This window comes from Myxocyprinus asiaticus, chromosome 15, assembly GCF_019703515.2.
Source record: "Myxocyprinus asiaticus isolate MX2 ecotype Aquarium Trade chromosome 15, UBuf_Myxa_2, whole genome shotgun sequence".
In the NCBI taxonomy this organism is placed as follows: domain Eukaryota; kingdom Metazoa; phylum Chordata; class Actinopteri; order Cypriniformes; family Catostomidae; genus Myxocyprinus; species Myxocyprinus asiaticus.
Window position 1 is genome coordinate 22,247,111 of NC_059358.1, and position 27,100 is coordinate 22,274,210.

At 39.0% G+C, this 27,100-nt stretch overlaps 1 pseudogene; it reads right to left on the minus strand.

Moving 5' to 3' along the window:
• Nucleotides 1-20,413: 20,413 nt before the first annotated feature.
• Nucleotides 20,414-26,226, minus strand: LOC127453413 (meckelin-like; annotated as a pseudogene).
• Between the last annotated feature and the right edge of the window lie 874 nt (nt 26,227-27,100).

The following is a 27,100-nucleotide window of genomic DNA, read 5'->3' on the forward strand; positions in this document are numbered from 1 at the left end:
AAAACGCCTAATGTTATCAGAAGAGCTGCAGCCCCGAATAAACCCCACCTGATCTATATGTATAAGAGATGTCATAACTTTACTTAATCGGTTAGCCAGAATTTTTGGCAATATATTTACGTCTAACTGGATCAGGGAAATTGGACGGTAACTTTTACACTCGCTTGGATCTTTGTCCTTTTTAAGAATCAGACTGATCCGGGCTTGTGTCATGGTTGGAGGAAGCTTTCCATTCTTTAATGATTCAGTATAAACTTCTAACAAAAGTGGAGCCAGTTCTGTAGCATAGGATCTAAAAAATTCAGCGGCAAAACCATCTGGCCCCGGAGCCTTACCAGTAGGTAGGGACTTGATTACCTCGTCAAGTTCCTCCAAGGTTATCTCAGAATCAAGAGAGTTTTTTTGCTCATTCGTCAGTTTAGGAAGATCTAATGGTTCCAAAAAGTTCCTAATATCATCATCAGTAGACGAAGACGTGGAACTATAGAGATCAAGATAGAATTCTTTAAAAGCATTATTAATATCAATGGCTGAGGTAAAAATTTCACCACCAGCAGATTTCACTGAGGGAATAGTAGAAAAAGACTCTCTCTGCTTAATATATCTAGCCAAAAGCTTCCCTGCTTTGTCCCCTGACTCAAAGTATGACTGTCTTGCCCTGAACAACCAAAACTCCACTTTCTGCAACAGAATAGTATTATACCTGTATTTCAATCGGGTCAATTCTCTGAGGCCATCAGATGACAAACGGCGCTTCAGCTCTGCCTCAGTACTTTTAATATTTCCTTCCAACTCCACAAGTTCTCATGCTTTGAATTTTTTGATAAATGAGGCATACTGCATGATTCCACCCCTAAGAACCGCCTTAAGTGCCTCCCAAGCCACGCCCACAGAGGACACCGAGGACCAGTTGGTCTCCATATAGACACTGATTTCAGTCTTTAACATTTGTTGAAAATCAGGATTTTGCAAAAGGGATACATTAAAGTGCCAATTATATGATTTCCTTTTCTCTGTATGTGGCAATATCTCTAAACTCACCAGGGCATGATCTGAGGCTAAGATATTTCCAACTGAGCAATCAACAACAGATGAAATGAGGGACTTCGATATAAAAAAAAAATCTATTCTAGAGTAAATCTTATGAACTGATGAAAAAAATGTATAATCCCTACCAGATGGGTTCAAAAGTCACCAGATATCTACAAGACCAAGATTTTTACAGATCTTGTGAAGTGTCAATGTAGCTCTAGGGGGCTTACACACTTTTGCTTCACTGTGATCAAGGACTGAGTCCATCAAAAGATTAAAGTCTCCTCCCAATATTATATCATGAGGGGTGCCAGCAGCTTGCAACATCCCTTCATAAAAAAGCCCTGATCATCAGCGTTAGGTGCGTAAATATTAGCCAAAATCAACCTTTGCCCCTGAATTTCTCCTAACACAACAATGACTCTTCCTAATTTGTCTTTAATCTGTTTGAGACATTTGAATTGTAGATGTTTATTAATCAATATAATGACTCCCCTGCTCTTACTTGAGCCAGCACTAAAGAAAACATGTCCACCCCATATCTTCCCAAATTTTTCAGCTTCTTGCAGGGAAAGATGCGTTTCTTGAAGAAACACTATATCATATTTCTTACGTTTAAGAAAAGTAATAACCTTCCTTCTTTTTATGGGGTGCCCCAACCCATTCACATTCCATGTGGAGAGAGATAACCCATTCACATCAACATTTGACATATTGATATAATAAAAAAAAATAAAAAAGATGAGTGTCAAAAACAAAATTATACAGACCACATTCCCCATTAATGCAACAATCAAACCCCAAACTTCCCCCAGAACAAAACAAAACGAAAAAATAAAAAAAACGTGTGCATTAACCCCATGCACGAAAGCGCCAACCGGCGACAATCCCCCTAAACTCAAAGAGTCCATGTACGCCTACGAGAGCCTCCGCAACAACTTTGCCATCGGAATGCTCAAGTCCGGTGCTTCTGCACAAATTTTGTGAGACACAATTACAATAACAGAAAATACTTTGTAAAACATACCCCAGCCAACAGGCAGAATAACAGAAAAAACATGTAGATTCATTCACAGAACTGTCTTGAAGGTGTATTCCTCCTCAAAATAAACTCCAGCTGATATAAAACTGTTCAGTTTCCTCAGACAGACAAACAATTGTTCAGTGAACTGGCTGTTATGAGTGCAGCAGATGAGGTAATCGTTCTACTAGGAGGCATAAGCACAAAGAACAAACATATTTAACCACAACTGTCCCGAAGTAGTGTAATTCCACAAAACAAGCTCCAACCGTTAGGCAGAGCCAGCGCGAAAAACAAAACCGGCATCCCGGTTCCTCGGATGATCAAGAGCCAAACTAACTCGGAGGTGCAAAGCAAAAAAAATAAAAAATAAAAAACACCATAACTTACTCAGCCCATTAACTTTATAAAAGAAGTCCTTTATGTGAAAATATTAATATTTTGTGGTCATCCAAAGTGTCCATTCTCGATCTGGCCGGGAACTTCAGTGTAACAAAAAAACTTCCGTCAATGCAAAATCTCTCAATCTCAAAATTTCTTGGAGTCATGCCATAAAACAAACTCCAGCCGCTAGGTGGAGTCAACACAAAAAGAAACAAAAATGGCACCCAGCTTCCTCAGATAATAGAGTCTCTGAACCGTGAGTCAGTCCACTAATATAAGAAACATCAAATGGCTTACTCCAATGTATTTATAAAGGAGAGTGCATGTTTTGGACAAGTAAATACTTTGCGACCATTCTTCATTTCTATTCTTAATTTGGCCGGGAACATCAGAGCAAATGAGATCTTTTTCTGATGTAAGAGTTTCTTGCATTCCTTGAACCGATCACATTTCTCTCTTTTGGAATTCGCAAAGTCCGGGAACAAGAAAATATTATGGTTCTTCCAAGAAAGCTTCCCTTTGCTCCTCACCTGGCGCAACATGAGATCTTTATTGGATGATTTCAGAAATTTGGCCAGAATGCATCGAGGCCTATCTCCCTCAGCAGTTCTGCAAACAGGCACTCTGTGAGCTCGCTCGATTTCCAGTTTGGCCTGTTATGTGGAGCAGACTTGGGAAAAACTCGTCCAGGAATTTCACCATATCTCTGCCCTCTTCATGCTCAGGAATTCCAACAATTCGTATGTTATTCCTTCGGCTCATATTTTCGAAATATTCCAGTTTTTCCGAAATTAATTCCAAGTCTGTTTTGCTCGCGGGCGGATTAGCGGTTAATTCCCTTTCCGATGACTCAATATAATCGATTCGTTTTTCAACTTCTGTCACTCTTGTAAACAACTCAGAGAATTTTGTTTCCATCGCCGTAATCGATCGACGTATTACAGCGAGATCTTCCAAGTCAGCAAGAACCTTCGTCAGCATCACCGACATTTTGGACAACTGACGCTGAATATCTTCTCCAGACGTGCCGTCCAAATCGAGTCTCCGGTCCGCAGTCCCATCAGAGGCCTCAGCTTGAACACGTAAGTGTCTTTTAATGTCTCCAGAGTCTGAGAATTTTTACTTCTTTGCTGTATTTACCTCAAAGAGCAAGTATGTAATTGGGTGTATCAAATCTCACCGGATCACAACATGAAAATAATAAAAAAAACTAGCAAAGTTCGCAGAGCTCGTGTCTCACACGTCTATCTCTCGCATGGCGTCACGTGAACCCCTCTGCTAAATACAATTGAAGATTTTTAGAAGAATATATCAGCTCTTTAGGTCCATACAATGTAAGTGAATGGGTGCCAAAGTTTTAAGCTCCCAAATCCACATAAGGGCAAAATAAAAGTACTCCAGACGACTCTGGGTGTTAAATCCATATAATCTAAAGTGATTTGATAGGTGTGGGTGGGTGAGAAAAAGATCAATATTTAAGTTCTTTTTTACTATAAATTTTCCTCCCTGCTCAGTCAATTTCCAATTTACTTTCACTTTCTGAAGCCCGTACACACATGCAGCGACTTCCTGCGACAAAGCAACCTGATATCATTAATTTTCAATGAGAGCTGGCGACTTCCAGCGACACGAGTGACCAGATCTGTGCATGGCGAGCGACACGATAAAGCTGAGAAACATTTAACTTGATGCAAATGAGGAGCGACAACCAATAGGAGTGAAGAGGATGCCATTGTAGCTCGCATCACCCGTCTCCTTTGAGATAATGGAGTCAAGTGCAGGCAAGACAGGAGAAGTTTCTATGAGCTATTTCACTGTTCTATATGATTTGTCTGTAACTGTAAATGTATATACAAAAAAATTATGCATGGTAAGGAAAATGTCAGCAGTCTGAGTGAGTTTGATTTGTACATTGATAGTTCAAATTCCTTGTCAAATTAAAATATGTTAGTTATACCAGCAATATATCTGTGATCACATTTTTAAAGATATGGCCAGAGGTACATTCCACCAATAACATTAGAGCAACATTTCTAGGAATGCCCAAGAGCGACTTCACAGTACAGAGACTAGCGACATCAAGCAATAAAGTCGCTGCATGTGTGTAAGGGGCTTCATTCTCCTTTTGTTTTTGGTATATATCGCCCCCTAATGGGCAGGGAGGAGAATTTATGACAAAAAATGGCTTAAATGTTGATCTTTTTCTCACCCACACCTATCATATTGTGTCTGAACACATGGATTTAACCACTGGAGTCATATGGATTACTTTTATGATGCCTTTATGTGGATTTTGGAGTTTCAATATTTTGGCACCCATTCACTTGCATTTTGAGGACCTACAGAGCTGAAATATTATTCTAAATATTTTAATTTGTGTTCTGCTGAAGAAAGTCATACACATCTGGGATTGCATGAGAGTGAGTAAATCATGAGAGAATTTTCATTTTGGGGGAACTATCCCTTTAAGGTAGCTATAATACTTCTCGCCAGCCAATGCGATGCGTGTGATGAAGGGAACGAGACATTGCATCATGTATGGGAAATCCTTTTCCGATGACCTAGTTGAAACTCTTCTACAATAATGACACTTCTAAGATTGGCTATGGTGTTCAAGCCCCACCCTTTTAGGCGTGAAGCTAAAACCATTCCTCGGAACTTTCTGACTGAGGGACAAAGAGCGCATCGCTCCCACCTAAAAAACTCTGAGTCTGTAGTGCGGCCAGCTTATCATTCCCTTCATCTCAGGGAACTAAGGTTACATAAGGTAATTACATCTCAGGTAACCATTCCCTTACGATTCAGTTCACTCGACATCCCATCATGGTGCACTACATGACATAGCCCTCCCAGAGAGGGATAACGAATCATAATACTCAAAAGAACATGACGATGTGGGAGGGCGACTGAGTGTGCCACAAGTGAATAACCCTCATGTTAAGCTAGGAGGGGAGCACTTAGAATAGATATATGAACTATAGTCATATAGTATGAATTAACCCCTTCATGAACCCAATCGGGGAGGGAGTTTTATTTACAATGAAAGTGCTTGTGATTTTATAGGAAATACAATGGTCTGAATGCAGGTAGTTGTGTAAAATGATGGGGGAGCCCATACTTAAAAAAGGCACAAGTTTATGTTTGGCCAACAAAATTGCAAGTGCTCTAGACAGAGAGGACCTGTGAAGAGAGAGACATTACTTCTAGGTTGTAAAACCTTGCGAATGTGTTTTGAGAAGATCAACCTGCTGTAAAATGTATGTCTTGTAAGGACACACCATTCGTCCATGCCCATGAAGAGGCCATGCCTCTAGTTGAGTGTGCTTTAACACCAATTAGGCAATTCGCATAAACCCAGTGAGAAAGTCTTTGCTTGGAGACAGACATTCCTTCTGTGCATCCTCCATAGCACACAAAGATCTAGTAAGATGGTCTGAACTGGCAGGTGCGCTCAGCGTCAGTGTGTAGTGCTCACACAGGGTATAACAAATGCAAGGACTGTTTCTCATCCGAATTAAATGGAGGAGGGAAAAAGGCTGAACCACCTGAGCTCTGAAAGGCATGGATAAGACCTTAGTCACATAGCCTTTTCTGGGTTTGATGGTGGCTTTTGAAGACCTGGACCAAACTCTAGACATGAATTGTAGACTGATAGCGATTGCAAATCACCGACCCATTTTACTGAGGCCAAAGCCAGCAGTAATGCGACCTTAAGAGAAAGCACGCGCAATTCAACAGAGTCCAGAGGCTCAAATGGGGGCCCTGCAAGTGCTTTTAGGACCAAAGTTAGGTCCCAAGTAGGGACTGTAGCTGGGCGAGGGGGATTTAGCTGCCTCACTCCCCTAAGGAACTATATGATCAAATCACGTTTGCCTATAGAGGTGCCGGTTTCAGGTGCCTGATTCGCAGAGATAGTCGCTACATAAACTTTGAGCATTGACGGAGTTAGCCCTGCGTCCAGTCGCTCTTGAAGAAATTTAAGAATTTCTGGTATGGAACAGTTCACTGGGTCTTTGCCTGTGAAAAGCACCAATTAGTGAACACATTCCATTTCGGTACGTAAAGGCGTCTCGTAGACAGTGCTCTAGCCTGTAAAATGGTGTTCATAACCGACTGAATTAATTCTGGCACATTAAGCATGCTCCGTTTAGGGTACACACATGCAGGTTCCACAGCTTGGGCTGAGGATGCCAGATTGTGCCCTATGCTTGAGAGAGGAGATCCCTTCTCAGTGGTATTTCCCATGGAGGGCCGTCCGGAATCTCTATAATTTCTGGAAACCAGGACTAATTGGGCCACTTCAGCACAACTAATAGAATAGTTTCCTTGTCCTCTCGGACTTTGCATATGAGTGAAGGAGGCACACCTGGGAAAACATGTATTTGTGTTTCACAGGCCATTTGTGGGCCACTGTGTCCACTCCTAACGGAGCTTGGTATTGGAGTACCAGAGGGGACAGTGGGCATTCTCCACGGAGGCAAATAGATCGAGCTCCGTTTTGCTGAATATTTCCCAAATCCTCAGGACAGTCTGAGGATGAAGTCTCCATTCACCCGGCATCGCTCTTTGGCGTGACAACAGGTCTGCACCGTAATTCAGACAGACTGGGATATATGTTGCATGCAGGGAGAGGAGATGGTGCTCAATCCACAGGAGGAGGCGCCACGCCAGGCTCATCATTGACAGTGAATTAATTCCGCCCTAGCAATTTACATACGCTACCACTGTGATGTTGTCCAACTGAATCAGCACATGGTGATTCTGTATCTCTGAATGAAAAACCTTCAGGGCTAGAAAGATGGCTAACAGTTCCGGGTGGTTGATGTGACACACCTTCTTCGCACCTGTCCAGGTACCGAAGGCTTGACATCTGTCACACAACGAACCTCAGCCTGCGTTGGACGTGCCCATGGTCACTACTTTCCACTTGAAAACCTGACCCAGCATAACACCCTGACGGTAAAAGGCTGGAGATGTCAATGGTGCTAGAGCAGCAAGACAGCGGCAAGTTATGGCAATGTTGGTGCCAGATGGGCTGGTTTGAGTATTTCTATAACTGCTGATCTCTTGGGATTTTCATGCACAACAGTCTCTAGAATTTATTCAGAATTGTGCCACAAACAAAATACATCCAGTGAGTGGCAGTTCTGTGGATGGAAATGCCTTGTTGATGAGAGAGGTCAACAGAGAATGGCCAAACTGGTTTGAACTGACAAAGTCTATGGTAACTCAGATAACCATTCTGTACAATTGTGGTGAGAAGAATAGCATCTCAGTATGCTATTCTGAGATGCTGATTGGCTCTGTTTTGGCAGCACGAGGGGGACCTACACAATATTAGGCAGGTGCTTTTAATATTGTGGCTGATAGGTGTATACACTGCGTGCCCAATTATTAGGCAAATTGTATTCCTCAGGATTAATTTTATTGTTGAACAAACACAATGCCCTCAGTCAATCCAAAATGTTACTGAACTTCAAACCTGTATGTTTAACAAAGAAAAAGTGAGTTTTGTCTTTCTCAGGGGAATATATAAGTGTGCACAATTATTAGGCAACTATTAGTGTGCACAATTATTAGGCAACTAAATTAAAAAATATTTTCTCCCAACTCTTGTTTATTTGTTTATTCTCTATTTTTAGAGTAGGTGCAACAAATAAGTAACACAAAACGACAATTAAATAAAAATTTTGGCCTTTCAGAAATATTCAGTGACCTAGATAGCCACCCTTCTTTTCAATAACTGCCATGAGCCTCCCATCAATGGAGTCTGTCAGTTTCTTGATCTGTTCATGATCAACTTTCGCTGAAGCAGCAACCACAGCCTCCCAAATGCTGTTCAAAGAGGTGTATTTTCTTCCCTCACTGTAAATCTCACGTTTGAGAAGGGCCCACAAGTTCTCAGCAGGATTTAAGTCAGGTGAGGAAGGGGGCCAAGTCATTATTTGGGCATCTTTGAGGCCCTTGTTGGCTAGCCAAGCAGTGGAGTACTTGGATGCATGTGATGGAGCATTGTCCTACATAAAGATCATAGCATTCTTGAATGCTGAGGACTTCTTCCTGTACCACTGCTTGAAGAAAGTACTTACCAGAATCTGGCAGTAGGTTTGAGAGTTGAGTTTCAGTCCATTTTCAACTTGAAAAGGTCCAACTACCTCATCCTTAATGACAGCAGCCCATACCAGTACCCCTCCTCCACCTTGCTGGCACCTGACTCGAAGTGGTGCCCTGTGTCCATTAGTGATCCTGCCACGGGCCCATCCATCTGGTCCATCAAGAGTCACTCTCATTTCATCTCTCCATAAAACCTTTGAAAAATTTGTCTTCATGTATTTCTTTGCCCAATCTTGATGCTTCGACTTGTGAATATATTCAGTGGTGGTCGTGTTTCAGCCTTCTTGACCATGGCCATGTCTCTGAGCACTTGGCACCTTGTACTTCTGGACACTCCAGGTAGGTTGCAGTTCTGGAATATGGTAGCATTGGAGGATAATGGGTTCCTGGTAGCTTCACGTTTAATTCTTCTCAAGTCTTTTGCAGTTCATTTGCGCCTTTTCTTCTCCATGCGTTTTTTGCGCCCCAGTTGACTATTCGTAACAAAACGTTTGATTGTCCGGTGGTCACGCCTCACTAGTTTAGCTATTTCAAGAGTGTTGCATCTGTCTGAAAGGTATTTTACAATATTTGACTTTTCAGTGTCAGTTAAATCTCTTTTTAGGCCCATTTTACCTGAGGTAATGAAGCTGCCTAATAATTATGCACACCTTGATATAAGGTGTTAGTCACTTACGCCACACCCTCCCTCATTACACAAATACATACCACCTGACAATGATTGAATCCAATAAGCATTCAATTTTATATGGTTTGGAGTTGGAAAATGTGCATAGAAATAATGATAAGATCAGAATACTCACTTGCCTAATAATTGGGCACGCAGTGTATATACACACAATATCAACAATAAGCTTATAAGAATACAAAACTCCTGCCGAAGTGCTGCGGGGAATCAGGATGCTGAAGCGGCCCGTTCACCAGCGAAGCATCAAGCAGCGAGGCAGAGTAAGTGTCCGCTGGAACACTGCAGGGGAGCGGAGAGACATCTCGATGCCATGAAGATCCCACCCATGTATGTCGACGGCGAAGTTGTAGAGGGCTTCTAGACGAGAGAGATGCTCACAGTCTTGAAGGAAGAAAATTCGGAGGAATGGTGTTTGCGTGCCCTCTTATATACTGGACAGCTTCGCGCCTAAAAGAGTGGGGCTTAAACACCATAGCCAATCTTAGAATTACCGTTATTGTAGAAGGGTTTCAACTAGATCGACAGAAAAGGATTTCCCATATGCATCAGCATGACGCAATGTCGAGTGAACTGAATCGTAAGGGAACTAGTCAGCAGCCAGCTAGTGAGCTAGTCTAACTCTAAATGTTAGTGAGTTCACTAGCTATCATTAGCTAAATCACTAGCTAGCAAGCTAAAATGGAACATCATTCAGATTTGCCTTCAGTTAACATGAAGGAATAAAAGAGCACTGGCAAGGGGAAAATAGCGTTAGCACTAACAGAGGACATTAGCGCTAGCTAATTGGTTGTTGGTGTTAGCAACTGCTTGTGTATTTATTAGCTAGTCAAGTGTGTAAAGCATTACTCCTTGCTAGATAGCAGGAAAAGTACCCACTGTTTTACAAATGATTTATTTAATAGGGTCTGCAACATAGCAGGCTGCAGTGTGACCTGGACAGACATAAGTATAGAAATGGCTGCTATTTGGAATTTTGCAGTACGTTAGTTTGTTTGTAATAATTTACCTCTTTATATATAATTGCCTTTGATTGACTGAAGAGGTAAGTAGGTGAAATGAAAACAAAAGTTTCTAAGCAGTTATGCACCAAAATGTTCTTTGCATTCAGAATAGGTCCAGATAGATTTCAGCCTAATAGTGATACTTCATTGAATGGCTAATTTTACATGTATTTTGTGTATTTTCAAGATACAAAATACTGTATTTTATTTTGATAAATGTTTTCCACACAGTCTTTGGTATTTTATTTTGATACATTTAAACTGAGGTATTTTTTATTTTTTTATTTTAAATACATTTTCATGTATTTGTGACTATCACTGGAAACAACAATAACAAAGGTTTAGTGTTAGGTTACTTACTTTTATGAATGTTAAACTTCCCCATGTAAAAACATTCAATAAAAACTGAATATAAGTAAATCTGTATCTCTGGAAAACTAAATAAAACAAAGTTTTAAGTTTTGAACATCCGAGTCCATGAGAGGGAAGGAAAGTTAACGAGGGGAGGGCCTAAAGATTTGAAGTGGAACGCAGCCCTGAACAGTTTCTTGTAGAACTTTTAGGGCACAGATACATTTTTGAAGCACAAACATAAAAATAAAAGTCTTACACAGAAAAGATAGAATTTCAGTGAACAAGTGAAGGACCATCTAGTTAGTTGCCATTTTAAGCAAGCATATTTTTTTATTTTACATTAGGCAGCTAATGTTTTAATTCTTGTTTTTACCCAACCCGAGAGTTTATAAGTCAAAGAAGAGACATTTAATATTCAATATTTAGTTTCAACATGTACTCTCATTCTTAATCACTTTCATTCTTATAATCATTTACAGCAGGGGCATAGCAGCAGTCATTTTGGCTCTCACAGACCCAACACTACAGTACAATATTAATATATTATAATAGAGTTTAAAGAAACATGGAGAGCTTTCTTTGTAAAACTTGAAAACATAACTTTTTCATAACTCTCCACTCTTTTTTTTTTTTTTTTTCCATTTTCTCCCAATTTGGAATGCCCAATTCCCAATGTGCTTTTAAGTCCTTGTGGTTGCGTAGTGATTCACCTCAGTGTGGGTGGTGGAGGATGAATCCCAGTTGCCTCCGTGTCTGAGACCCTGCGCATCTTATCACATAGCTTGTTGAGTGCGTTGCCTTCCACTGTGGCAACCACACGCCCCACCGAGAACAAACCACATTATAACAACCACAAGGAGTTTACCCCATTTGACTCTACCCTCCCTAGCAACTGGACCAATTTGGTTGCTTAGGAGACCTGGATGGAGTCACTCAGCACACACTGGAATTTGAACTAGTGAGCTAGTGAACTCCAGGGGTGGTAGCCAGTGTAATTTACCACTGAGCTACCCAGGCCCCCTCCTGTTTCCACTCTTAATATTTCCTTTAATACTACTTATAATAATAATAATGCATATAAATTAAGATGAAGTTTGATTGCCTCTCAGTGATTTGGTCACGGTGAATGTCCAGGAGTTGAGAGAAAGATTTGGTCCAGGTAAAATAAACCATGGTTTTACTATAGTAATATGGTAGAAACCATGTTTTTTGGTGGAAGCAAAACTCCACCGGCTGCCCTTACTTGCACATTATATATTATTCAATGACCCAGTAGCAGTCGCGGAACAAAGACGATAACCTCGCTCGCACTTTCGCACTGCACCTCGCAATTCCAATATATATATAAACATGCAATTTTTGGTAAAATAGCTTTCTCAGCAAAGGAACAGAAATAAATGTTTACTTTAATGAAAAACAATATACAGTTGACATTATAATGGAATACATAGACTATCATTTAATTGCCAACAAAAGCCTTCATCAGCCAACTAACAAAGGACAATGCATCTAAGTGAACTACTGCAGTTAATCCAGGATGGACTTCAAAGACATTAGTCATTAATCTTACATTTCATACAGAATCTTTGTTTAAACACTGACCCTTAACACTTACTTATTTTACTCATTTTAAACCATGACTTGCACTAATATTGCCATTATATTCATGCTGTTTAGCCAGAGGGGAACTGGCCCCCACAGTGAGCCTGGTTTCTCCCAAGGTTATTTTTCTCCATTAACCAACATCTTATGGAGTTTTGTGTTCCTTGCCACAGTCGCCTTCGGCTTGCTCACTGGGGTTCTAAAAACAATTATTATTTAATTATTTAATTCTTTATTTTTATACAGAATTTACAATCATATTTAATCAAACTACACAATGATGACTCTAAGACTTTATAGATATTTCATTTTCTGTTAAAGCATGATTTTCTGTAAAGCTGCTTTGAAACGATGTGTGTTGTGAAAAGTGCTATACAAATAAAAATTACTTGACATGACATTGTGTACATTTAATTTTTTGTTTTCTTGGTAAAAATTCAGTGAAGTGCCTCAGGGACATGACAAAATGCTTGGTATAAGACAGAAAGAAGACATTATTTTATGATAAAGATTATTTTAATGCAATACTTCTTTAAATTCGTTATAATGGACATACAGTTTTAACATATTGCAATAAATTTCCAATATTTAAGTTTAGTAAACCACAACTTTAAAAAGTCTGGGAGACTGAAGTATTACAGAATCCCAGGAAGGACCCAACTGTTGTTTAGTTTAGACTAAATCAGACTTAGACTTTAGGTTTTGATTCCAATTATTATTGATCATTATTTGATATTTGAGATACTTGATTATTCTATTTAATTCTGTATTTTAAATTGTGCTCATTTATTCAGAAACCGAGTTTTGGATCATTAGCCAGAAGTAACCGACTAATGCTGTTTAGATAGGTTGCTCCCTGCTTACGTTTATCTAAACAGTAGTTTTGCTTAGTCCCCTAGATCTGTATACATTTAATTAAAGCAACATTATAAAAAGTCAGAGGTAATGACTAATTCTATTTGGATAGACTGACCAACATTACCTTTATCCAAATAGTTTTGTTTAGTCCTATAGTTTCCTATATACACTTAAAGTTCACCCAGAACTCATCATTTATTCACCCTCATGCCATCCCAGATGTGTATGACTTTCTTTCTTCTGCTAAACACAAACAAAGACTTTTAGACAAATATCTCAGCTCTGTTGGTCCATTCAATGCAAGTGAATGGTGGCCAGAACTTTAAAGCTCCAAAATGCACATAAAGGCAGTAAAAGTAATCCATATGACTCCAGCGGTTCAATCCATGTTTTCAGAAGTGATATGATAGGTGTGGGTGAGAAACAGATCAACATTTGAGTCCTTTTTTACTCTTAATTCTGCGAATCACCAAAAACAAAAGAAGAATGTAGAAGTGAAAGTGAAAGTGGACATTTATAGTAAAAAAGTTTAATGACTACTGATATTTAAGTTTTTTCTAAATAATAATTTAATTTAGTCCCTACAGTCTAGGTACAATTATCTAATGCCAAATAGTTAGTTAGTTAGAAAGCAAAGGTCAAGTATCCCATGTTCCATCAAATGCTGGGCCTTAATGTAATCAACTGAAGGCAATAATTTCAGAATAGAATCAAATATTCTATTTTCGTAAGTGCACCACATGCAGTGCTATGCGCAACAACAGTGTGCTACATTGGACCATTAGATGCATTGGGTGTATGCATCCAATGTTCATGAGAACGTTAATTCTAAGTGCAATTTTCGTGCCAGTGCAAAGTGCAAGTGGGCGTTGGTGGGGGTGTTTGCGCTAACTGTGGGTGTATGCATGCAAACTGAGGGTATATTGTGTGTAAATGAGGTGAAAGTAGATATTTTCCTGAGAAATAGGTCAGTGTGCTATGACACTTCAAAAACAGGTATGTTTTCAGCACTATGTCCAAACTTAGTTCCTGCATTTGCAGTTCGGAGTTTCCACCAGCAGGCGGTAATACATTTCCTGTCCAAACTCTGAAAATATAGTGGAAGATCAAATTATGTCCCTGCAATCAGAGTTATAGCCATTTTATGAAACACAAATTTATGAGATTTGTGTTAAACTATCTATAGGTCATAGTTTATTGTTGATTTAATTTGTATTGGTATTTTTCCACCTGTTGTCACAGAGTCACTGCAAAAGGTGCCGGTGAAGGAAGTTGGAGAGGATAAAATGTTTTTGTTTGGTATATTATTATTTTTTTGACCATTTCAATATTTTGTTTATATTTTCTTTTCATTTGAAGTGTAATTTAGAATTTAGAAATATATTTGGCTTAATATTTTTTCTGTTTCGATAAATGGATTTAATTGTTCAAAATTTAAATTGATAAGTAGAAGTGAGTGCTGATACAGTTATTATTAATACTAGCCATGATTTGTGTGTCAGTAGATGAAAATGATTAATAATACTTACATTCCCTGTAATTTATAAGAGCGTACATACAAATCCTGATGAGAAAAACATTTTCTAAGCATATAAAAGGAGCGTGTCCATATTTCTATTATTCTAATTCACTGCATACAGTTTACACTACCAACGTTTTATGAATGTGCTGTTTTAGTTTATATTGCTGGCGCTTGAGGGAATGGACTATGTAATATTATAACCAGAGAAGAACCTCCAAATTAAATTACACTTGACCCAGCCCATAACCATGCTGCACAAGTGATTTTGCCAAACCCTCTTGCGCTGAAACTTAGTGCATGCTTGCATGAAAATACCAAAACTTCATGGCCATGCCCACTGACTTTGCGATTATGTATGTTTTGAGCAAATTAATGAATATTTTGAGCAAATCAATTAATAATTTGTTAGATACCATGCATAAAGAAATCATATATGTTGTGTATAAGTCATGCAAATTATTCACTTATGTATATTCAGTGGTACAACAGACAAATAGCAGTTACTGTTGTTTGCACTGTGACTATTACAGAATATTTACACTTTACTAAGAAGGAGTGAGGGAAGTAGTTCATGGTTAAAATCCAGGCCAAGGAACAAAACACACATGAATACAAAGAGCATCTCCAATGCTGCATTAAATGTCTGGTCATATTTGGTGCCAGTTAGAGGCCTATTTGCCTTTTGTAAAAAATAACATTAAATTAAATCATATACTCTCACATACCCTTTCTGTTTTTAGGTGATCATGTTCTCTGGCACAGGTCCATGTAGGACAGGTTTAATTATCATATTTTAACTTTGAGCAATCTGTTCACTGTTTGTAAGGCAATACGAGTCAAAACCATAGAACAATAGATAGACAGACAAACTCTTAACATGTTCCACTGAGTTCCACATTCCATCATTTTAGAGTTTTGTTCCCCAGCTTTAGCTCAGTGGTTAGAGTACTGGTCTTGTAAACCAGGTGTTGTGAGTTCAATCCTCACTGGGGCCTAAAGGATAACTCAGGGTCACTTTTGAACAAGGACCAAAAATAATTAGCAGACATGTCCAACTGCCAGTAGAAACTAAACCAAACAGATCTCTGTCCCAGCACTGGTCTAGTAAACCAGTGGTTGGGAGTTCAGTCGACAACACTTAAGTAAAACACAAATAAGTAAAAGTGCTAATACAGAAACCACCCAAACCTCCAGCCTTGTCTTAAGAGGAAGGAAAAACCCTAATGATTGTTCAGGATGGCGCCGTGGATCGGAAGACAATCTTTTACTGGTTTTTGATTACTCTGATGTTCTGTTGGACATTTTAGTCGGAGGAGCAGTGATGCTGTACAAGCACGCTAAAAGACGCAAGTGAGGGAAGTGAGCCGGCGCGCTGGTCAAGCTCCAACAATGTGGCTTTTGAACCATGCTGCCAAGCATCCATCTAGCGAATCTCCGCTCAATTCCTAACAAAATGGACAAATTACTTCTCCTCATCCACAAAAAATAAGGACTTTGTGAATTCTGCTGCATTGTGCTTCACAGAAACCTGGCTGAATGAAGCCATTCCGGGCAGCGTATTACATCTACCGGGCTACCAGCTGTTCAGAGCAGATCACATCACGGTGTAAATGGGGAAAACGAGAGGCAGTGGAACGTGTTTTTACATCAACAAATGTTGGTTTACAGATGTAACAATGCTGAAGAAGATGTGCTGTCCTAATTTAGAGGCGCTTTTCATAAACTGCAAACCTTTCTACTTGCCATGGGACTTTTCCTAGTGTATTCTTGTGAGTGTTTATATTCCTCCATGAGCGTGTGTGAGCACAGTGCTGCAACAGCTGGCTGATCAGATCACAGACAAGGAGCAACAACATCCGGACATTATTCTTGGAGATTTTAACAAGGCAAATCTCACACATGAACTGCCCAAATACAGACAGCACATTACATGCCCCACCAGAGACAGAAATACACTGGATCACTGCCACACAACAATAAAGGATATATATCGCTCTGTCCCTCGAGCAGCTTTGGGACTCTCTCATCACTGTCTGGTTCATCTTCTTCTGATCTACAGGCATAAACTAAAATCAGCTAAACCTGTAGTAAAGACTGTAAAAAGATGGACCAATGAAGCAGAGCTGGAACTACAAGCCTGTTTTGAGTGCACTGATTGGAGTGTTTTTGAGGCTGCAGCCACTGACCTGGATGAGCTCATAGATACTGTGACATCATACATCAGTTTCTGTGAGGATATGTGCATTCCTACAAGGATTTATTTAACATACAACAATAACAAACCATGGTTTACAGCAGGAATCAGACAGCTTCATCAGGCCACAGAGGATAGTTACAGAAGTGAGGATAAAATCTTGTACAATCAGGCCAAAAACAGACTGACAAAGGAGATTAGAGTATCTAAAAGAAGCTATTCTGAAAAGCTGAAAAACAAGTTCTCACCTAACGACCTTGCATCAGTGTGGAAAGGCCTGAAGGATATTACCAACTACCAGACACCATCCCCCAGCTCTGTAAGGAATCAACAACTGGCTATAAATCTGAATGTGTTTTACTGTAGATTTGAAAAGACCAGTCTCACACCCCACACCCGCTCCGACCTTCACACCACATAAACATTTACACCTCCTGCAACCCCCTTCCTCTCCTCTCCTACTACTCAACCTGCACTTAGGATCTGTGAAGAGGATGTGTGCCGGGTCTTCTGGAAACAGAAGACAAGGAAAGCACAGTGCCCAGATGGTGTTTCACCCACTTGTCTAAAATCCTGTGCTGACCCGCTGGCCCCCATCTTCACACAGATCTTCAACACATCACTGGAGCAGTGTGAAGTTCCCTGCTGTTTCAAATGCTCCACCATCATCCCCGTCCCAAAGAAACCCAAAATCACAGGATTTAATGACTACAGACCCATTGCTCTGACATCTGTGGTAATGAAGTCATTTTAGAGACTGGTGTTAGCCCACCTGAAGGACATCACTGGACCCTTTCTGGATCCCCTGCAGTTTGCTTATTGAGCTAACAGGTCTGTGGATGATGCAGTCAGTATGGGACTGCATTACATACTTCAACATCTAGACAGACCAGGGACATATGCAAGGATGCTTTTTGTGGACTTCAGTTCGGCTTTTAACACCATCAACCCTGCTCTCCTATGGACTAAATTAACCCAGCTCTCTGTTTCTACCTCTATCTGTCAGTGGATCACCAGCTTTCTGACAGACAGGTAGCAGCTAGTGAGAATGGGAAATTCACCTCCAGCACATGTACAATCAGCACTGGTGCCCCCCAGGGATGTGTACTCTCCCCACTGCTCTGCTCCTTCTACACAAATGACTGCACTGCCAAGAACCACTCTGTTAAGCTCCTGAAGTTCGCAGATGACACTACTGTCATCAGCCTCATCCAAGATGACGAAGAGTCTGCATACAGAAGGGAGGTTGAACAGCTGGCTGTCTGGTGCAGTCAAAACAACCTGGAGCTGAACACGGTCAAAACAGAGAAGATGATAGTGGACTTTAGGAGAAACACCACAGCATTAATCCCGCTCACCATTCTAAACAGCACTGTGGCTGAAGTGGGGTCATTCAGGTTCCTGGCACTACCATCTCACAGGGACTGAAGTGGGAGTCCCACATAGACTCAGTTTTGAAAATGGCCCAGCAGAGGTTGTACTTCCTTCACCAGCTGAGGAAGTTCAACCTGCCACATGTGCTGCTGATGCAGTTCTACTCAGCAGTCATTGAGTCTGTCCTCTGCAATTCTATAACTGTCTGGTTTGGCTCAGCTACTAAGTCAGACATAAAAAGACTGCGGACTGCTGAGAGGATTATTGGCACTCCCCTACTCACCGTGCTAGAACTGTACACATCCAGAGTGACGAAAAGGGCTGGTAAAATCACTCTTGACCCCATTCACCCAGCACACTTCCTTTTCGAACTGTTGCCCTCTGGCCGGTGCTACAGAGCACTGAGCACAAGAACAGCCAGGCACAGGAACAATTTTTTCCCCTCAGGCCATCCACTTCATGAACAGTTAAAACTGTCCCCAAATACTTTCCTTTTTGTCAACAACCATGTATAATATTCAATCCATCCATTCCTATATTTCATTTATATTTTTTTTACATATCCTGCCTCTTCTTCAATACATTACATCACCTGCACATAACTGTATATCTGTATATAAAACATTCAAACAATATTATTGCTCTATTGTATATTTCTCTTTTTATTTATCTGTTATATCTTATTTTTTATGTCACTATATGTATATATGTTTAAATGTATATGTTTGTATGTATGTACAGTATATATGGTTGCATTCTCTTTGCACTGGGAGCATTTGTCACCAATGCAAATTCCTTGTGTAAGCATACTTGGCAATAAAGCTCATTCTGATTCTAATTTCTTTTCAGTCATAGTTATTAGCATTAAAAAATTGTTTCAAGGATTGCAACTTTCCAAAAATGAACTTCATCCAAACTAATTACAGCAAGAAGAGGCAAAATAACGATTGGCTCTACTCTCATCAGAAATCATGTGACAGCTGTGAATTCAAAGAGTCTAGTCCTCCTCTCCAAAGTCCTGTACTTGCCCCCTGGGTCACAATACATTGTTCACAGACACTATCTCCAGAAATATAAACATCCACTGGATATCAGCTTTCTGTGGGATAAGAAGAGATACTAGAAGTGCACCTCCTCCCTCCAAGGCCGAGAAGGTCATCTCGGCCTCTAATAAATGCATTGGGAGCTGTATAACTTCTAGAAGGAAGAGACATCAAGAGAGAAATGGGTACCAGGAAGCTGTCTATCATAAAAATACAATGACAGTATTTTCCCTGGCATAATCCTAAATAACTCCTAAATAGCAAGTTTTAAAAGTATGAGTGATCTCAAGCTGGCTGGCAAAATCAACAAATCAAATCTAAAAGTTATATACTATATTACAACTTCATTGTCATGACAACCAAACCCTGTAATCCTGGTATTGGATATAATAGATAAGGTTATAAAGCAATGTGATCAAATTAAAATCATGTTAATGAGTATAATGTTTATGCCTTTTGGCTAGACTTTTGTAATGGTGTGTATATCAGCATTTATGGACTGGTCCCATTGTAAGTGCCTTACAGTAACTACGAGTTTTGCTTCTTTTTCAATAAACGAGGGATGAACCTAAATTATGTTTAGTTGTAATCAACATTATGCCACAAATGCTGTTTAATGAGCCTAATTTGTAATGAACCCGGAACATTCCATTAAAGTGTTCAACGGGGTGTGTCTGCTTTTCATATGGTAATAAAGACAGTCACAGGAACAGGTTTAGTGGTTAGAGCACTGGCCTTGTAAACCAGGGGTCGCGAGTTCGATCCTCGCTGGGGCCTGAAAGATACCTTAAAAGTTACTTCTGAGAAATAATAAAAAAGAATTTGCAGACTATAACACTGTCAAACAAGAGAGCCTGCAAAAGAGGGACACTCATTAACTTAAATTTGGCTTTTGAACTTACAACCTAATATGTCCAGCTTGTGAGCTCTTGAAGAACTTGACGGTATAAGCTAACTTTGTAAAAACATTCTGTTCTTTCTCATGTAACACATACACTTTATAAAAAATTTTGTAGTGAAAGTTATCAAAAATTCAACTACCCAGACACATTTAACAACATCTATTCATATGCTAAAATGTAGTGTCAGATATACTCACGAAAGCTCTCGTTTGTAAAAACAAAGTATTTATTTAATCAAAAACATTTAAATATCAAAACATTTATGTACCAAAGCCAAACGTATCTTTAAACACCATTTATATATTTGGTAAACTCAAGGGTAATAAAGTATAAAATGTCCAGCACAAAAAACAATCATTTAAAACAAAAACAATACAAAAGTCTATAGAAGCCTACACAAGGCATTAAAGTATGATCAACATTAAGACAACAGTAAGTAGATTGAGTAGGCAAATGAACTAGATGAGAAATCTTTTGTCAACCAGAGTTTTGGTGGCCAGGTTCCTGCGGCCCATTCCGTTTCGGATTAGCCTGAAGATCTGAGGAAGAGCACAGAGAAATTTCACCTCAATCATCTGAAGACCATCAGTCGATAAACAAATACTGACCAGTTGCTGGAGGTATGTTAACACTGCTGCTAGAATGAAGTTCTGACTGCCAAGATCCACCACACAGAAGAAGAGTGTGTCAAAGATCAACAGTACAGCCTCATTTCCATAAAAAAGAACATCAGCGAATGAGTGAGAATCATCTAAAGAAAGATAAACACAAAGAGATGTTCCCTCTCTCAAAAAGGAGGCTAAATTTCCTACACACAAAGAAAGGGCATTGGTGAAGAAACAGAATAGTTAAACAGTACACAACAAATTTACACAGCATAAATTGAATTAATGACCATGACTTATTATGAGTGTGTATTTAACCTTCAGAGTGTTTACCATTGTAAAAGATGCTTTTATCCAATGGCTCTAGGAACTCCATTCCAATGAGTCTCTCAAATAGCAACTTATCTTTCACTATGTAATCCATCTCATGATGTGCCTGAGAAAACAACATTGAGAAAGAACACAAAACTAAAAAAAAAACAAAAAATAACCACACTCAACTACGAATGAAATCTCAAGCATAGATTAAATGGCTTGCAGTACTCACATGATCAATGACTGAGCCCAGGAAACCGTTCATAGTATGATATGCTTTTGTGCTATGCTCACATGGATTGGCTGAAGCATCCAGCAATCTTGAGGGCCCGTTTCTCTAGGTGAAAAGACATTTATTAGCCTTTTTTTTTTTTATTCTAAAAATGTAGAAGGTTTTCTGTTAAGGGTTCAGTTAGGGTTTGGGCTAGTCTACAGCAATTATAATTAAAGGAATGTTCTGGGTTCAATACAACTTAAGCTCAATTGACAGCATTTGTGGCATGATGTCGATTATCACAAAAAAAACAAAGAAAATAAAGACATCTTTTGTTTATTTAAAAAAAGAAAATAAAAAAGGAGAAATCATTGTTATAGCAAGGAAATTAAAATGGAAGTAAATGAGGCCAGTCCATAAATGTTAAAATACACAGTTTCACACTATATACAGTATAGCCACTATAAACAATTTCTGTGTTAACATAATTTTAGTGTGATAAAATAAGGATTACAGGATTGCTGGTAATGATCATAACAACTTTATAACTTAGTTGTATTATTGGATACACTTTACATAGAAAAGGTTAGTAAGCGATTTTATCACAGTCTCATGGCTACACTTTTGAAACAGTGTATATTTTAATGTTTATGGACTGGCCGCATTCACTTCCATTGTAAGTGCCTTACTATAGCCTTGCTTTTTAAGAAACAAGGGACGAGTCAAAATTATGTTTTGTGGTTATCAACATAATGCCACAAATGCTGTCGTTTGAGCTTAACTTGAATTGAACCCGGAATATTCCTTTAACTTTACATAAAAACAACAGAATTCAATGGCATGACTCCATTTAGGAAATGTGTGTGTGTTCATACCCTGTTGAGTGGCTCAATTATCCTGTCATATTGTGCTCGTAGGCGGTTGGTTATTGAAAACTGAAATGTCTGTGTGTATGAGTTTGGCAACAGTCCCCTTTGGCCACACAGATTTTCCTAATGGAAGAGCACACAAACACATTATGTCAGTGGACAATATATACTTCCACTATTAAACATTTGCATGACACAAACTCCCTCCTACTGCCTCCCTCCTCAGGTTTGTATTCATCTTGTTCATGTTAGTGTCAGCATGACCATGAACAGAGAGTCCATGGATGTAGTAGCCAAAACATCAATGAGACAGCAGTAGCACAGATCTAAAAGACATACATTTTAAATAATACTTTTCCAAGGAAGAAAAGTCAAAATTTACAAAAGGCAGCATTACACCTTTCGTATAGTCTAAAATTGTACATTTATTAGCTATGAAATATGATTTATCTGTCCTGTCTTGCAAACATTTCAAGCCTAATACTTACATTAATGGCTGAGCACAAGACAGGACACTAGGCTTAATGTGATTTCAAAGCGTGTCATTCTCTAAACGAGGGTGAACGTTCTCACGCAGAATTCATGATTGATCAATTTCGCACTTACATTTATATATATATATATATATATATATATATATATATATATATATATATATATATATATATATACTGGTGGCCAAAAGTTTGGAATAATGTACAGATTTAGCTGTTTCAGAAGGAAATTGGTACTTTAATTCACCAAAGTGGCATTCAACAGATCACAAAGTATAGTCAGGACATTACTGATGTAAAAAACAGCACCATCACTATTTGAAAAAAGTAATTTTTTATCAAATCTAGACAGGCCCCATTTCCAGCAGCCATCACTCCAACACCTTATCCTTGAGTTATCATGCTAAATTGCTCATTTGGTACTAGAAAAACATTTGCCATTATATCAAACACTGCTGAAAGCTATTTGGTTCATTAAATGAAGTTTAACATTGTCTTTGTGTTTGTTTTTGAGTTGCCCCAGTATGCAATAGGCTGGCATGTCTTAAGGTAAATATTAGGTCAAAAATGGCAAAAAAAGAAACAGCTTTCTCTAGGAACTCGTCAGTCAATCATTGTTTTGAGGAATGAAGGCTATACAACGCTTGAAATTGCCAAAAAACTGAAGATTTCATACAAAGGTGTACACTACAGTCTTCAAAGACAAAGGACAACTGGCTCTAACAAGGACAGAAAGAGATGTGGAAGGCCAGATGTACAACTAAACAAGAGGAGAAATATGTCAGAGCCTCTAGTTTGAGAAATAGATGCCTTACATGTCCTCAGCTGACAGCTTCATTGACTCCTACCCACTCAACACCAGTTTCATGTACAACAGTAAAGAGAAAACTCAGGGGTGCAGGCCTTATGGGAAGAATTGCAAAGAAAAAGCCACTTCTGAAACAGAAAAACAAAAAGAAAAGGTTAGAGTGGGCAAAGAAACACAGACACTGGACAACAGATAATTGGAAAAGAGTGCTATGGATCTTAACCCCATTGAGCTTTTGTGGGATCAGCTAGACTGTAAGGTGTGTGAGATGTGCCCGACAAGACAGCAACATCTATGGCAAGTGCTACAGGAAGCATGGGGTGAAATGTCACCTGAGTATCTGGACAAACTGACAGCTAGAATGCCAAGGATCTGCAAAGCTTTCATTGCTGCACGTGGAGGATTTTTTATGAGAACTCTTTGTAGTTTAAGTTCTGAAAAAATGTTTCAAACTGTAATAGTAATTTTTCACGTTATTAATGTCCTGACTATACATTGTAATCAGTTGAATGCCACTTTGGTGAATAAAAGTACCAATTTCTTTCCATAAGAGCAAAATCTGTACATTATTCCAAACTTTTGGCCATCAGTGTATATATTATTTTTTTAACCAACTCAAACCACACATATGCAAACAATTTACAGACTGTACATTCTTATTAAAAATGGAATAACTACATGACTCTACAATAAGTCTTTCTAATTTCAGAGTAACACAAATTATGCAAGTTAAAGCTCAATCTGGGACGGGTTCTACATAAAAATGCATCTGATCACATGTAGTCTATCCCTACATAAAAGATGTTCATTGTGTTTCAACTGAATTTCAGAATGGCACACTTGGCTTTATTCAGGTAAGTGTGCATCTTTAGAGAGTAAAGAATGGCTGTTCAGGTGGGGTTGTGCCGAAAACCCTTTTATGGAAATGGTTTGGGTGTAGATTGTGCTAAGCAAGAACAGTGGGCATGAGGGTATGTGTGTTTGTATTACTTACACAATTTTAATGTCAGAAGCAACATGTATGACTCTAGGTGTAGAACTCAAAGACTTTTCCCTTCCACACAGTGTGTCCACAAGCATCAGCCTCTGGGTCAGGTACCAGTTATTTATGTTAGATCCTGTCACATGAGAAATCGATATGGTGATGGAGCAGCAAAGCAAAGCTGAGGCCTCCACACATACTACCATTTAAGTTTGTAAGAGCAGCATGTGTGTCTGTGCTTGTATGTAGTTCCCTGGTTAATAAACTGGCCATTGTACTGTTGGTTGAGATTTTGGAGTGGTACAGCAAGAATACACCTTTTCTCCTGGGCCTTCTGAATAACCAGGAACACATCATAGAATACAGGCTCTGGATAACCAATAAGTAGCTCTGATACAGAGAGCACACACAAAGGGAAAAAAACACCATCCACATATTCAACTGTAAAATAAAAACATGCACATGCATATTCACAACACAGCAGCAACACGTATGGATCCACAACAGAAAACGAGTGAGACAGAGCAGTCACTCACACTCTGCTCGTAGGCTGTCCCAAACATGAAGGCAGACTGTTGTCTGGTAGGGGTGTCAACAAAGCTAAAGAGGATAAATAAAGCAAGTGTTAGATCTTTCACAACACTTCAGTTAAATTATATGAGGGATGTGTTGATTTAGAACCAGCACACTTGAACACTTGAGTTTGAGTTTGTTTGTTAAGTATGCCTTCACAAAGATCAAAACTGACTGGTCTTGTCTGCTTACCTGAATATATAACAGTATATACAGTGTATATATGTGTGTGTGTGTGTGTGTGTGTGTGTGTGTGTGTGTGTGTGTGTGTGTGTGTAAACATAAATGTTAAAGTATTGCAATGGATGTGTGTATGAACTTACCAAACAGGCAGCTGCTGAAGAGTACATAAAGCTTGAAAACCATACCGATGGAACAGGGGTGGCCTGTGTAATACAACCACACATTACACTACAAAACTCCTTTAAAACTCACCCAGTCCATAAATAACAATACACAGACACTTTGATCTCTTACCAGCTGGGCAAATATGACATTGGAGGCAACTGAGGTAGGCAGATTGTTAGGAAGCACATTCCTCCTGCCTGTAAATACAAAAACGTAGATTCAATAAGAGAATACAGTATCTCTCCAGTTAACCTCATTTCATCTCTCTACTATTATAGAGAGATCATACTATAAACTCTCTGATACTATAAACACTGCATATCCAAATGTAAACAAATGCACTGCATATCTGATATTCTCACCAGTATATTTGAGGTCCCGCAAACACAAGACTGAAATGAGTTTTTGTCCTCGCATATCACACACCTAAGCATATAATTGTGCAAACACACACAAACACAATGGAGAGAGCGAGAGGAAGAAAAAAAAAGAAAGAAAACAGAGCGGCCAAAATGAATCCACTTGCAAGATATGAAAAGTAACATGAAAGCATAGTGGGATAGTTAGCCATTGTCAAGGACAGCCGTGTTACCTGTTGCCTGTGTTATCTGGAGCAGAGAAAGCAGGCTCTGTTGCACTGCATACTTCACACTGAGCTTCATTTAATGGATTACCATTCCCGTCTTTCTCCACTGACGAACACACAGATCTCATTTTATAATAAATAATGCTGCACCAATAATACAACGGATGCATGTTTGAACGATTACTTTCAAATTACAGATGTTGAGAATGAACGCGAGTGCGGGAGGTAGCCTACAGTAATAATGAGCTACCACAAGCAAATATTCATTGTGGAAATAAAAAGATTTGTGGCCCGAAAAATTAAAAACTTCTCCGTTCACACTGGAGAAAACAAAAAAGGTGGGTTATAGTTCGTCTTTCTCCTCTTTTCGATTAGTAACCTATAGGCCACCAAACTGATAATATATCACATAGATTTTTATAATTGTATCCAGCTGTATTTGCTGATTTGGATTAAAACGTCCCATAAATACTTACCAGAATAAATTGTTCAATCTTTCTATTTTATTTTATTTATTTATTTATAAATAAAATTGGAGTGGTGTGAATCTTAACTAAAGTTTACAGACGTTTTAAGTAAATTTATTAAAAGTAAAATAGTAATTAAAATAACATTGTAAAGAAAATGCATGATAAATGTAAAGAAAAAAAAACGAGAAAATGCAATCATTTATTTATTTTAATTTTGTAGCCTAAGCTCTGTATTTATTTAATTCAGAGAATAATGCTTTCATATTGCTGACGTGTTACACTTTTCTCCAAGTATTTTCTGCTTATTTATTTATTAAAACTTTTTATATAAAATGAAAAGAAGAAAAAACATTGAAAGTGCTTGAGTAGAGTGATAACTGGGCACAAATGTTGCTGTGGTGGTGCAAACGCGGAGCAGGTTTCTTTCCAAGTGAATTGGGGTGCGCGAGAGGGGCGGAATATCTCATCTGGCCGTCGTAATAGCAGTCACACTATACGGCTGCGATGCTATATTTCTGACACTGCCAGAACTTCGGAGGCTGAAGATCATCGCAAAGGCTATTAATAGGCCGTCTGTAAACATGTCACACTGAACGTTGTAAGATTGCCGATTTTGCCCTGCGACGAAATTTGTCTCAGACGGCAAAATCGTGGCCAAAATCGTAGTGTGCACCCACCTTAAGTTTTACGTTCGACATTCGTTGGATATTCGGTTTCTCTTACCCGCGCTCTCTTCAGTCTACAATC